General features: G+C 42.2%; 1 protein-coding gene across 11 annotated transcripts in view; it reads left to right on the forward strand.

The window, feature by feature from the left end:
* Positions 1–11,985, forward strand: part of PTPN5 (protein tyrosine phosphatase non-receptor type 5) — a 110,582-nt gene that overhangs the window by 87,553 nt on the left and 11,044 nt on the right. For all 11 annotated transcript variants that reach the window (XM_074543341.1, XM_074543337.1, XM_074543332.1 and 8 more), the window contains exons 15-18: positions 963–1,844; positions 2,207–2,268; positions 6,049–6,250; positions 9,485–9,819. The gene's annotated coding sequence lies outside the window, so the exon portion shown is untranslated. The remainder of the gene's footprint in view (positions 1–962; positions 1,845–2,206; positions 2,269–6,048; positions 6,251–9,484; positions 9,820–11,985) is intronic.

The raw sequence follows: 11,985 nt of genomic DNA on the forward strand, positions 1-11,985 counted from the left end.
TTCAAGAGAGAGCAGATTTCAGTTTGAAGCCTGGTTATTACACATAATAAGCCAAATTCTTCACTGACGTCAGTGTGGAAGGGGTGTGAGTCACCACTGAATTTGGACCAGTTTTAGTCGAGAAGATGGGACTGATAAAATGCACCTTGGCTCTGTCCTTTTAGTGCAAGTGAAATTTGCCCAAACACTCTTGCACTCACTGGAGTGAGTGGATGGGCCTGGGCATAATGAGAATGATCTTTTTTTCATCTGCATGTGCTTCCTATCACCAAACAAATGTGTGCTTGCTTTTTGAAGGAAAACCAACTATTTTGTGCAGCAAACTAGCTTTTAATAAGTGTTGAGTAACAGTGATGCTGCCTGCCTGCCTTACCTTTTATTACAGCAGGACCATCTCTTCAAGATGAGCTTTGCCATTAGCATCATCTTTTAAGTATAATACTTATCTTTTTTGATTAAGTCCTAGGCAGGTCTTGGGCACAAGCTGTTTGGTAGTGTGGCAGATTACCTTACTTGAACAAATAGTGATCCTGTGCCAGGCACTGCAGCATTCTTGGCAGGTAAAGCAATAATATGGCAGTCATCCTTCAACTTGTCAAATGGTTCCAGGTATGCTTGCAGGTGTCATCTGCAACTGCCTGAAATCATTTACTTTGCAATGACAAGGAGAGAAAAAAGAGCAGAGCTGGGACAGAGGAACAGAACAGAAAAGCTGTGTGTCTGTTGGTAAACAGCTTTATAGGATTATGTGCAACTTTTAGTGAGCATTATGAGCTATAGTTAGCTTAATTTCTACTGAAGTTGAAGGAGTGAATTTGTCTTTCTGCTAGCAATCCAGAAATCAAAAGTATTTCACTGACATTTTGCTGTGTAGTGTAAGAATTTGGATATAAAGAATGAAAAATAACAGACTGCTTGTCATTTGTCTGTTTTGAATGTTTGTCTTTTTGGTATTTTAACAGGTGTATTCCTTAACTCCTGACAGAACTGGGATCATTAAAAGTGAACAACAGACAGCAGTGCTTGAATCTCCCTGGTAAAGAAAGTGCAAAGCTTCACTTAGAAGTTCAATGAGAAAGAGTCAAAGTGGGATGATAAGTATGAATGATGATTCAACTGATGATGGATTGGCCCACACTGTGAAAATGAAGGGTGTTCAGCCCAGTTACTTAAAAGGCTTGGGTGTTAAGACTGGAGGTCTAGTACAGAACACTCTGCTCTTCATTGATCATAAGTGATGGAAAGTAAACATCGTTGCACAGTGGGTGGATCACATGAGAGACAGCAAGATTTGAGCTGCAAAATTCATAAAGCAAAAACACAAAACCCCAGAGCTTGGGCTGACAAAATTGGAATCCACAGTCTTGTAAAGCTAGTGTGACAGGCAAGCAGAGGAGCATCAAGACCTCTTTTGCACACTGCAAGTAAAGTCCCAAGCCTGGAATCTCTCTTGCACAGGGGAGCCCATATTATATCCTAAAAGGACAAAGACACCTGTTTTGATATCTAATGTACTTGCTAGTGTTTTTCTTGCCCATCCCTTCCCACTTCCCAGGGATTCCAATTCAGTTTGTCAGCAATCTCAAAACACCCAAGTGAAGAGGAAGGGAAAAGCCTGCCTGGAGTGTGTGCTAACTCCTGAAGGTGTCACCCTGAAGGGGATGAAAAATGGATGAGTGATAGAGAGATCTCCTGAGTACACCAGGAGGCAAGAAGGGGAGACAGCAGAGCTTACCATTTCATGCAGCTGGGCTGAGTGTTTGGGAAGGCTGCACAGTGATCACAGGGTACACGAGACAGTGACCCCAATGAGCAGTACAGCAGTGCCAGTGCAGCTACGGGAGGTAAGTGGGGATGACTCAAGAGAGGAAGGGGAGGAGGAATATTTACTCTTTACGCTGTTTTTCAGTGTGAAACTCTGCAGTGGAGCAGTGCTGCTTTGCTGGAACACCTAGGAAAATAAACACTGTGACACCTTGTAAAATAACACTGATCTGCAGTCTTTTTGTTAGTCTGTACCTTCTGTGTGTAGTATGAGGGTAATAATGAAAGATTTTTTTTGCTGTATGAAATGGTAGAAGCATAAAGCAGTAAATTTTTCATTTAAGTCCTTACACCTGTCTCCTAAACCAGGCTAATAAAATGTATTGCATGTTTTATTTTAGTCAGGATTGCCCTAATGAATTCTTATCCTGATTCTTTAAAGTGACCCATGGGACTTGGACTTGACTGCAGTCTGCTGAGGACCAGCAGCACAATAGGAGACTGGTAAATGTGTAATATCACTTTTTTTTGTGAATTAATTTTGCAGTAGCATTACTGATGCTGTAAACTTTAGTCTATGATCTTTACAGAAATACACACAGCTGTTAAGAAAACCAGGAAGAAAAGTTGGAAAGTTTAGCTTCATGCTCTCACCATAGGCTGGAGGAAAATTTCAAAGTTAGGCTGTGGATTTTATTTGCTTTGAGATGACTTCTGCTAGATGTGGACCAGCTTTGAACTATGCCCAGCTGCTTTCTATTAAAAGTATTTTAAGACCATTTTGAAATTGCCTACACAGGAGGAGGATAAAATGACAGCAGTGCATCCTTCACAAGTTCAGTAACTGCTGACCATTCTCTTGGTGGTATGATAGGAAGGAAACTTCAGGGACCAAAAGAAGCTCAGCACTGAGGGCAGGCAGATTTTCTCACATGGAGGATGGATCTAGCCTAGTGCCCACCCCTAAATTGTCTCTGTGGGGCTGATCCTGCATTTTCTGTGTCAGGCTGCTGCAGGGTGGGTACCAGGCCTGGTGTCTGAGTGCCTTCCGTGAGCCATGGCCAGGGTGATCTGATGGGACAGTGCAGGGCAGGGGTCATCCCTGGTCATTCCTGTGTGATAGAAACCGCTTCTGTAGCACAGCTAAGCTGGAAGCTGTGTCTGAGCTGCTCTGACTCCTGTGCATGCTGGAATTGTAGTCTTAGTTACTGATTCATCTTTGTCCATCAGAGTTCATACAAAAATATGGTGTAGGCAGTAGAGGGAGTGTTTGGCTGGTGTGCTAGCTCCTCTGTACCAGCTATGAGAATGGAGCAGTGCCAAGGGGCACTCTTCTGCTTTTGGATTCCTACAGCTGCATTCCCTTCAGTGAACACACAAAAAAGGGGAGGGAAAAACTACTTAGGAACAGCATTTTTCCATCCCCCTTTCTTCATAGGATTTCTTCCAATTTACTAAACCACTTTCATCCTGTGATCTGCCCATTTTGTTAGGAGGTCTCCTTGCTGTTCAACACCTTCTTGGTGTTTGAAGTGCTCAGTTGACAATTCTGAGCAGTTTTTTGTTCATATGTTTACACTGTGATTTTTTCCAGACACACAGTATCAAACCTGTCAGAGTTTAAGGAGTGTCTGGTTGATGTTTAGTCATATGGTTAAGTTTTGGGCAGTCTTGCAAGGAGCAGATAATTGAAATCAATTATCCTTATAGGTCCCTTTCAGCTTGAGCTATTCTAATGCATTTGCAACCATAACGCCTGCAACATTCATATTTTTAATTGGGGATCCTGACAGTCTGTGTTGTCCTAAATGATGCAGAGGTGGGAGGAATATGGCTCAAGAAGGCAAATCGGTAAAATGCCCATGGCATGATCAGTATAAGGAAAGGCTGCAAAACCCTAATGGGACTTGGCATGGTGTTGATAAAGGGCTTCTAACTGAGGACAAACAGATGGACAGATCAGACAAGAACAGATCGTATCCTTCCCACACTACTACTGTCTCAGTCTTACTAAGTTTTGGCTTTGGATCTTGGCTTTGTCAAAATTTCCTTTGCAGTCTCCTGTGAAGATGCTTTCACATTTGCTAACCCATTTTCTCAGCCTGCAGGCTCACACTCTTTCCCACAAGGTTGGCTTCTCACCACCCACCCTTCTCCCTCTCGTGGTCTCTGATTTCCAGAGTAATCAGTAAATGTATCCTCTGCATGTGAATGCACACCCTTCAGAATATACCATGTGGCTCCTCTAGCCAGATGCACAGATCCGTGAAATACTGAATTCATTTTGTCCACGGATCACTTTACCTGAATAGGAACCAGAAATCCTGACAGCTTAGACATCTTAGGGCAGGAAACTCTGATCACAGGATTCAGGGGCATGGCTGGAAATTCTGTTTGTGGCAGTCTGTGTTGTTTCCCGCCTCAGTCTTTTTGCTGGGTGACAGGCTTGGAAAGGATTTGGATAGTGAAGCAGGGAACCACCCACAAACTCATCACTGACCACCTGGGAGAGGAGCAGGGGGGGCAGACTTGCCAGTGGATGTAGCCACCCTGCGCCCTTCCTGCTCTTTACCAGGCGTGCACAAACACCTGCAGAATCAGTGCTGAAGCACTGATTCTCACCCTGGCCAGTGGCATTTTACAGGCTTATCTGTGTGCACAAGCCAAACCTCTTCCTGCTGCCTTTTTGTTCCCCGAGGGGAGACAATGGAACAGTCCCACTGTTGCTTTTAAGTCGATAAGTCAAGAATTTCGGCCTGAGCCTTTGCTTCAAACGCTGATGTCATGAGCAACAAGCCAAGCAGCTTTTCTGAAATGATGACAAGGAAGCTGTGTGTATGGCTCGGCTCTTGGCAGGCAGATGGCGCCAGATGGGCGTTCGGCGTGGCAGAAAGCCTCCTCTGCAGGCTGGATCAGGGCAGCAGGATAAAACCACAGGCGGGACACACGGGAGTACGGGTGCTGTGCGTGCCCCACTGAATGGTTATCACACTGTGCTGCAGTGAAAATACACCCACAGCAAAGCTTTGGTATGGGGAGAGCTGGTTGTCCTGAGTATCAGCAGAGAATGTGGTTTCTAAAAATAGACGTGTGACAAAAATAAAGAAAAATCAACAAATATGTTTAGAATCATGGAATAGCTCAGGTTGGAAGGGGACCTTAAAAATCATCCACTTCAAATCTTTCACTAGACAGCTCAGAGCCCACGTCCTTCCTGTGGCCTTGAACACTGTCAAGGGTGGGATATCCACAGCTTCTCTGGGCAACCTGTTCCAGTGCCTCACCACCCTCACAGTAAAGAATGTCTCCATAATACCTAATCTAAACCTACTCTCTTTCAGTTTGAAGCCTTTTATACCTTGTCCTGACATTACATGCCCTAGTGAATATTTTCTCCCATCTCTCTTGTAGGCTCCCTTCCGGTACTGGGAACATGTAGGGAGATCGAATATAAGAACATAAAGATAGTGTAGAAAGTAATCTTACCCCTAAGGAGTTGCAGCTGGGCCAATTAGCAAAGATTAGGAGCAGGCCACAGCTGTAACCAGTAAGCTGTAACCTGAGACGAAGATGCTATAAAAGACTGGGGTGGCTGGGTGAGAGGAGAGTTCGGATCAGTGGCTGCTTTGTGAAGGACAAAGAGTGAGTGCTCTGAGGAACTGCCCACAAGAAACACCAAGAAGGTATGAAACTTTTGTGAGACAACAGTATGGGACCTCTGCAATAAGATGACAACAGGAACCTGTTTGGTTTTTTTTGGTTTTATTACCATGTGGAAGACATCCTTATCATGTCCCCATATTACTCTGCTACAAATGAGGGAGCATTTTCTTTACTAACTTTGATTCTACTATCATTATTGTGATCTTAGGTATATATCCCCATGGGACTTCAGGGAAGAAGAGCAGAAAGATGCTTTACAAATCCAAGCAACTGCCTGGAATTAAATCTCCAGGTCCTGGCAAAGTGAGGAGCTTGGGATTTGCTACTTCCCAGAGCTCCCTCTTTTTCTGCTGAGGTGAACAACTAAAGGAGGGCAGGCGACTCATTGTATAAGAAACAGAACTAAATCAGCTGGATCAAAGCATGATCAATCAAAGCATAAGAGAAAATTTTGAGTGCCCCTGAAGACTTTCACAAAATACCAAATTCTGATAGTAAAAACACAAAGGAGTGTATGAGAGGCCCAGTTTTGCACCGCTTTTTCTGGGAACTCGCAGATACAGGATAGGTGTCAAGTTATATTTGCAGCTGCAGCCTTCAAATGTCTTCTGTTCTTTCCAGATTCTCCAATTACTGAAGAATCTGTCCTCGAGATTTTTGCAACACACAGTGTCACTGTGAAGAACCAAGCACGCTGCAAGCATCAGGGTCCCTTCCAAGGCAAAGCCAAGGCCCAAAGTCACATCAAGGACAGTATGGAGGAGACAGAGGAAGAAAACATGGTGTTGGAGAAAGCCAGAACTGCATTAAAGCCAAAATCTTGGTGAGAAAATACAGTGGAGCCGTTGTGCTGAATCTGAAAAATCACTGTCTGCAGAGGAATGTTGTAATAGATAAAGGGCCAATGGCTTCAAGGGTGTGTTTGGATTAACATTAGGAAGAAATTCCATACTGTGAGGGTGGTGAGGCACTGTTTGTCCCAAGAAGCTGTGGTTGCTCCATCCCTGGAGCAACCTGGTCTAGTGGGAGATGTCCCTGCTCATGGCAGAGGATTGGAAGGAAATTATCTTGAGGTTTCTTCCAACCAAAACCATTCTGTGAAAAACTAATTTAGCTAGAAAACACTGCTGAACTATCTTCTGGGAGTTACAGTTCAGGTACCTGACCTAGTATAAAGTGTCTCTCTTTATTGCAGGGGGATTGGACTAGATGAGCTTTAAAAGTACCAGCTCAAACTATCCTGTGAGACCTTTTGTTCCTATATTTGATCCCTAATGGCAGCAAATTTCTAGTTCAATTCCCAAGGCCAGAGTGCATCACAGGATATGCAAGGCAAACAGCAAGTCTGGGCGATTGAAACATTTAAGAAAGAAAAGCATCAGTTTCAAGCAATATATATATAATTTTTCATCTAAAGCTTTGTATTTTTTGTCCAAACTTCCTATAGAAAAGGGAAGACGTTTCTGAGCTACTCTGTAATGCACGGCACCAAAGAGCTCATTTTCAGAGTAAGTGCAATAACTGAAATGTTTAAACATTTGAAGTGACCAAGTGAAGAAGGTGGCAAAGAGATAGTCTTTAGAAAAACGTTGTGATCATGAGTAAATATGAAGATACAGGTTGCCCCTCCCTGACTTCCTGCTATACATACTTATATTTCTTTATACTTAAAAATATAATGCATGCACACAATTTAGAGTCAATAAATTGAGATTGTTCTGTGCTAGTTTGAGTTCCCTCTGTGTAGAGCCTCTAAGAGAAGTATCTCACAAAAGTTGCTTGTGGCTTGTTATTCACAAGCAACAAGAGGCCAGAACATTCAGCACCTCTGGAAGTCACACCAATGGGTTTGGGTGTCTAATTTTGACTGCTTTTTCCTCAATTGGACCAGAACTGACTTGAACAAGTGGCTGATTTTGTTGTATCCATCAGATAGCAACCGTATGATCCATGCTTATCACAGCTTGTGCAGCACATGGGAGTGTTCCTATCAGCAGCAGCATCTGACTAACGAGACTGTTGCTCTTCTTTTTCTGCTAATATTTTGGTTCTTTCTTGGATTCTTTCCTCTGTCTCATTCAAAATGTTGGGATTTCTCATTAATTAAATTGCAATCACTCATGGTACTGTCCTGGTTTCTGCTGAGATAAAGTTAATTTTATTCTTAGTAACTGGTACAACACTGTTTTGGATTTTGTAGCTAAGTAGTGTTTTCTCTTATTAAAGGACTACTCAGTTTCCCATGCTCTGCCAGTGAGCAGGTGCTCAACAAGCTGGGAGGGAGCATGGCCAGGACAGCTGGCCCAACGTGGCAGAGGGATATTCTTATAGACTATCATGTTCAGTATATAAACTGGGAAGAATTGGCTGGGGGCTGCCAGTCACTGCTTAGGGACAGGCTGGGCCTCAGAGGGTGATAAACCATTTCTTGGGTTTTATTTCTCTGTCTCTCTCTCTCCTTTTCATCTTGGCTTATCTCAGTCCAAAAGCAATGAAAAAATAAATTAGTGATCCCTATGTAACTATTGAAAAAGGACACAGAAATTCCCAGTTGGGAGGAATTAAGCATCTGTAAGCAGCAGAGATCAATGTGATTATGATGTTCTGAGGTGTAAGTAGCTTTGGTATTTAAGGTTCACATTGAGGTTCCCAAAGACCTTAATGTATGACAAATAATATAATTTGTCATATGTTATTGTGCTCATCAACCCTTTTAAAAGAAGAGAAAACTTCCATGAGATTCATGAAAGCTGCTTAAATTTTTAATACTAGATTTTTTTGTAGCAAAGAACCTGTGCCTAGTTTTGAACTGATCAAGATCACCAAAGGATCACTGATCAAAACACCAAAGGATTACAGTAGCCTCAGAAATGCTCAAATGGGCAGATTTTATTTTGTGCCAGTTACAGAGACTTCTTTCTCTATATGACTAAAGCATTTTACAAACAAAAGACTGTTAGATGCCATAAGTAAATAGCCCAAACTATTGATGGAATCCTGTAATAGATATTGAAGTGGGCCTTAGTAAATGCACATAATTCAGAAAAAAATGGCCAAGTATGGAAGACAGCATAACTAAAAAACCAGAGAATTCTATGTAGTAGATGAAAGCCTTGAGGTCAAATAGTTACTCAGATGGGAAAGCATTCATGCTCCCTTACATCAGAAGATAACAGAAAACCAATTTAAAGCCTGGAGCTATGATTCTTTTCCTCTTTGAAGACTTGCATTATCTCATATTAGGCTTAGGAGAGGAGAATATTCTCTGTCCATATGCACTGTATTCCTTATGACCCCTATGCTCAAGTGAGAGCTTTGTATAAAAGCCATTAGCATCAAGTTTGTTATGGCATGCTGCACTGGATGACTTTCCTGGTGCCAGAGGGAAGGTTGCTGCATTTTAGCTGAGAATTTCAGAGCAGAACTTGTATTTGGATACACAACTCTCTGTTCTTTTGATTGAAAACATACAGATTTTTTTAACGGTCCATCTTTTGCTCTTCTCATATATAATGGAGGCTGCTGCAAAGTGGGCTAAAGAGCAAATAGCAAGATACAACAATCTGTATTTTTTTAAATGACTAATAATCAGGGGTACTGTAATCTTTGGCAAATAAACTTGAATAGCGTTAATAGGATCTTGCAAGTCAGTAAGTACATTCCCTAATCCCAGTCCACATATCACCTGACTACTTCCCACAGGACTGTAGGAGGGATTTATTAAACAAGAAGAGACATAAGGGACTCAAAGTCATAGAAAACTGGTTGTTGGAAATGTACTGCAGAGCTCACCAGCCAGCTAGGAAGAGACAGAAGCAGACCTCTAATGCTAAACACCTCTTCTAAGCATATGTGGAAAATGAGTGGTGGGCAGTGCTCAGAGCAGATTCCAGATGATTCTGTGCCAGAATGTTTGAGGTTTGTAGGTTTGGTTTTTTTTAATTGCCTGCCTTGAAACAGTGTCTCCATTATGTGCCACGTTAGGAACCACATTGCTTTGCTGGACAGAATTTGCTCTGTGTTTACTAAGGCTCATTTTATCCCCAAAACCCTGCAGGTTTGGCATCCTGAGATGGGACCAGCTCTGTATTCACACCTACAAGCTGTGGACTCTCCTGCTGTCACAGAGCCTTCAGAACTGATGAAGGTGGTGGATTTTTTGACTCCAGCCTTGGCTTAGCCTGGCAGGGAACCAGACTGTGGAGATGCTCTGTCAGGATACACATTAGAAACATGAGTTGAAGACACCAAAAAGCAGAAAAAATGCGCCAAGATCCCTATCTCTAGTACCACTTACAGACAAATACTGCTTCTGAACCCAAGCCATGAGTGAAGCTGGTACAGGAGAAGCAGCACTGTTAGAGGAAGGAATTCTGGCAATATCACCATCAGGTAAGACCTGTGGTATCCATCTAGCTGGAGCTCCTATCTGTCAGCTCTTACTTTCTTTTGTTTTTAACATATACCACATTTTGTAAAGTTTTATCAAATTAATCTTCCACCAAAAAAAGCGTTTATCATCAAGCTTGGCTGGGTTTTGTTCATTTTTCAGAGGTTCTGAGAGGAGAGAGAGAGCAGCACAGAGTTGTGCAATCCTTGAGCCAAATTTAAATAATTCTGCCCTCCTTCTTGCTAAGGTGTCCCCTGAATGACTGTGTCAGGTATAATGGTGTACTAGTTGTTTTTTTCCACCACATGACTTCTTACATCACACCTCACATGTGGTTACAGAGGTCAGTGTTGGAAGATTCTCTGGCTCCTGACATGGATTCAGTATTCTGAGTTAGGACACTTGATGCTACAGTACACAAACCATCATGTCTGAAACAGCCATTTGCTGTAAATATGTGGTGTTACTGAGACAGAATTATAATCCTTTCAGGCCCTCAGTGAGCACTCAGCCTTCTGGAAGCAAAAGCTGAAGTAATATTAGCAGAGGTCATGCTTCAAGTACACTAATTATGTCTTGAGAATGAAAATGTGAATGAGAATGACCTGCCATGAAATTCCCAGCTACCTTACTAATTAATTAAGGTAGCAAAGTATTTAAGTCTTTGTTGTTTAGAACTTGTTTGCTTAATTATTAATTAGAAAATTCAGGCTTTTTGTCTAAGATACTCTCAGGTGACAAAGCATGGTTCTGGCTGTCCTCAGCAGCAGTAAGGCCAGCAGGAACAGGTGATTCATGAGTAGAGCAGAAGGACTTCCAGGTTTCACTGAGGAAATCTCATAAGGCAACATCCAGGTGGCCAATATGAAAAATGGTCATTTCTCTTCTGTCTCCACTTTGGAATTGCACAACCCATCCATTGGGCATGGCTTTGTTACTGTATCATCAAATAAACAGCAAAAAAATCCCAGAGAGACTGTAGGCTCCAGACAAACTCCTCTGGTGTGGCGTGGCAACATGAAGTACTGTACTGAAGAGTATGAGGAGTCCTGTAAGAAGTAGACATTATGCAAAAATTGCTTGTGGCAGAATTTGGACAGTAAAATCATCAAATGAGGCATTAAAGCTGCTTTTTCCTTTTTTTTGTTCTCATTCATGTATTGCATGAATGACTACACTTTTTTTGGCACGTTTTTTACAATATTTTAAAATATTCCTGTTCCACCCACCTCACCTGAGATTGTCCTGAGTAGGTGCTCATGAGAAAGCAATGGGTTGCATTGATGTTTTTCCTTGTGATTTCACAACTGTTGAAAGCAGAGCTGACAACATTTTAACCCTTACATGTAGTGCTTTCTGCTGCAATAGTCTGAAGGGTTCTTCTTACAGTCTCTGATGTGACTCAACAGGCTGAAGAATGGCTTTACCTTTCTGTGAAATCTCTCACACTCTTATTTTAATGTTTTGTTCTCTCTGTTTTCTTTTATTCCTGACTGCCCAGGTTTGATCTGACTGTGAGGCTGAAGAGCCACATGGTGGTTTGTGCTGGGACAGCACCATGCCTTTGCACATCTTTTCTGTGAGCTTCTGTGTTGCGTCTTGTTAGAGCAAGAACCCTGCAATTAGTGTTTTCTTAGGCATCTGGTGAAATACAGCTGCAGGGTTTAGGGCCTGGAGCTGTCCTTTAGCCTTTATCACAAGCTGTCACTCTGGTTTCAGGGTTGACTATTGGAGAAAAGTCATGCAGATGTTCAGGTTCACAAAGTCCTGCATAACTGCTCAGTGCTTTTATGGCAAGCCTTTTTATACGTCATCCTCTGGTGATAGAGGGACTTCTGTGCACACAAAAGGTTTGTCAGCTGCACAACCCGGCCCCTCACAGGTGGAGCTGCAGTGCTCAACAAACCATAAAACTTTCGGGACGCTCTGTGATTCACCATGAGCAGCAGAATTTTTCAAGCATTGAACTACATTTCATGTTAGGTGAAGAGAAATCATTCTTGATTAAACCTTGAGTGACCTAGGGTCATAAAGACAGTGCTTGAGGTCCCAACACTGTCCTGTTTGAGGTACAATTTATATTGATGTGGAGGTTGATTTCATTTTTATAGATGCTAACAGCAATTTATATGCTTTCCTTTTTTTTTTTTTTTTTTTTTTTATCCTAG

This window comes from Zonotrichia albicollis, chromosome 6 (assembly GCF_047830755.1).
Source record: "Zonotrichia albicollis isolate bZonAlb1 chromosome 6, bZonAlb1.hap1, whole genome shotgun sequence".
Lineage (NCBI taxonomy): Eukaryota > Metazoa > Chordata > Aves > Passeriformes > Passerellidae > Zonotrichia > Zonotrichia albicollis.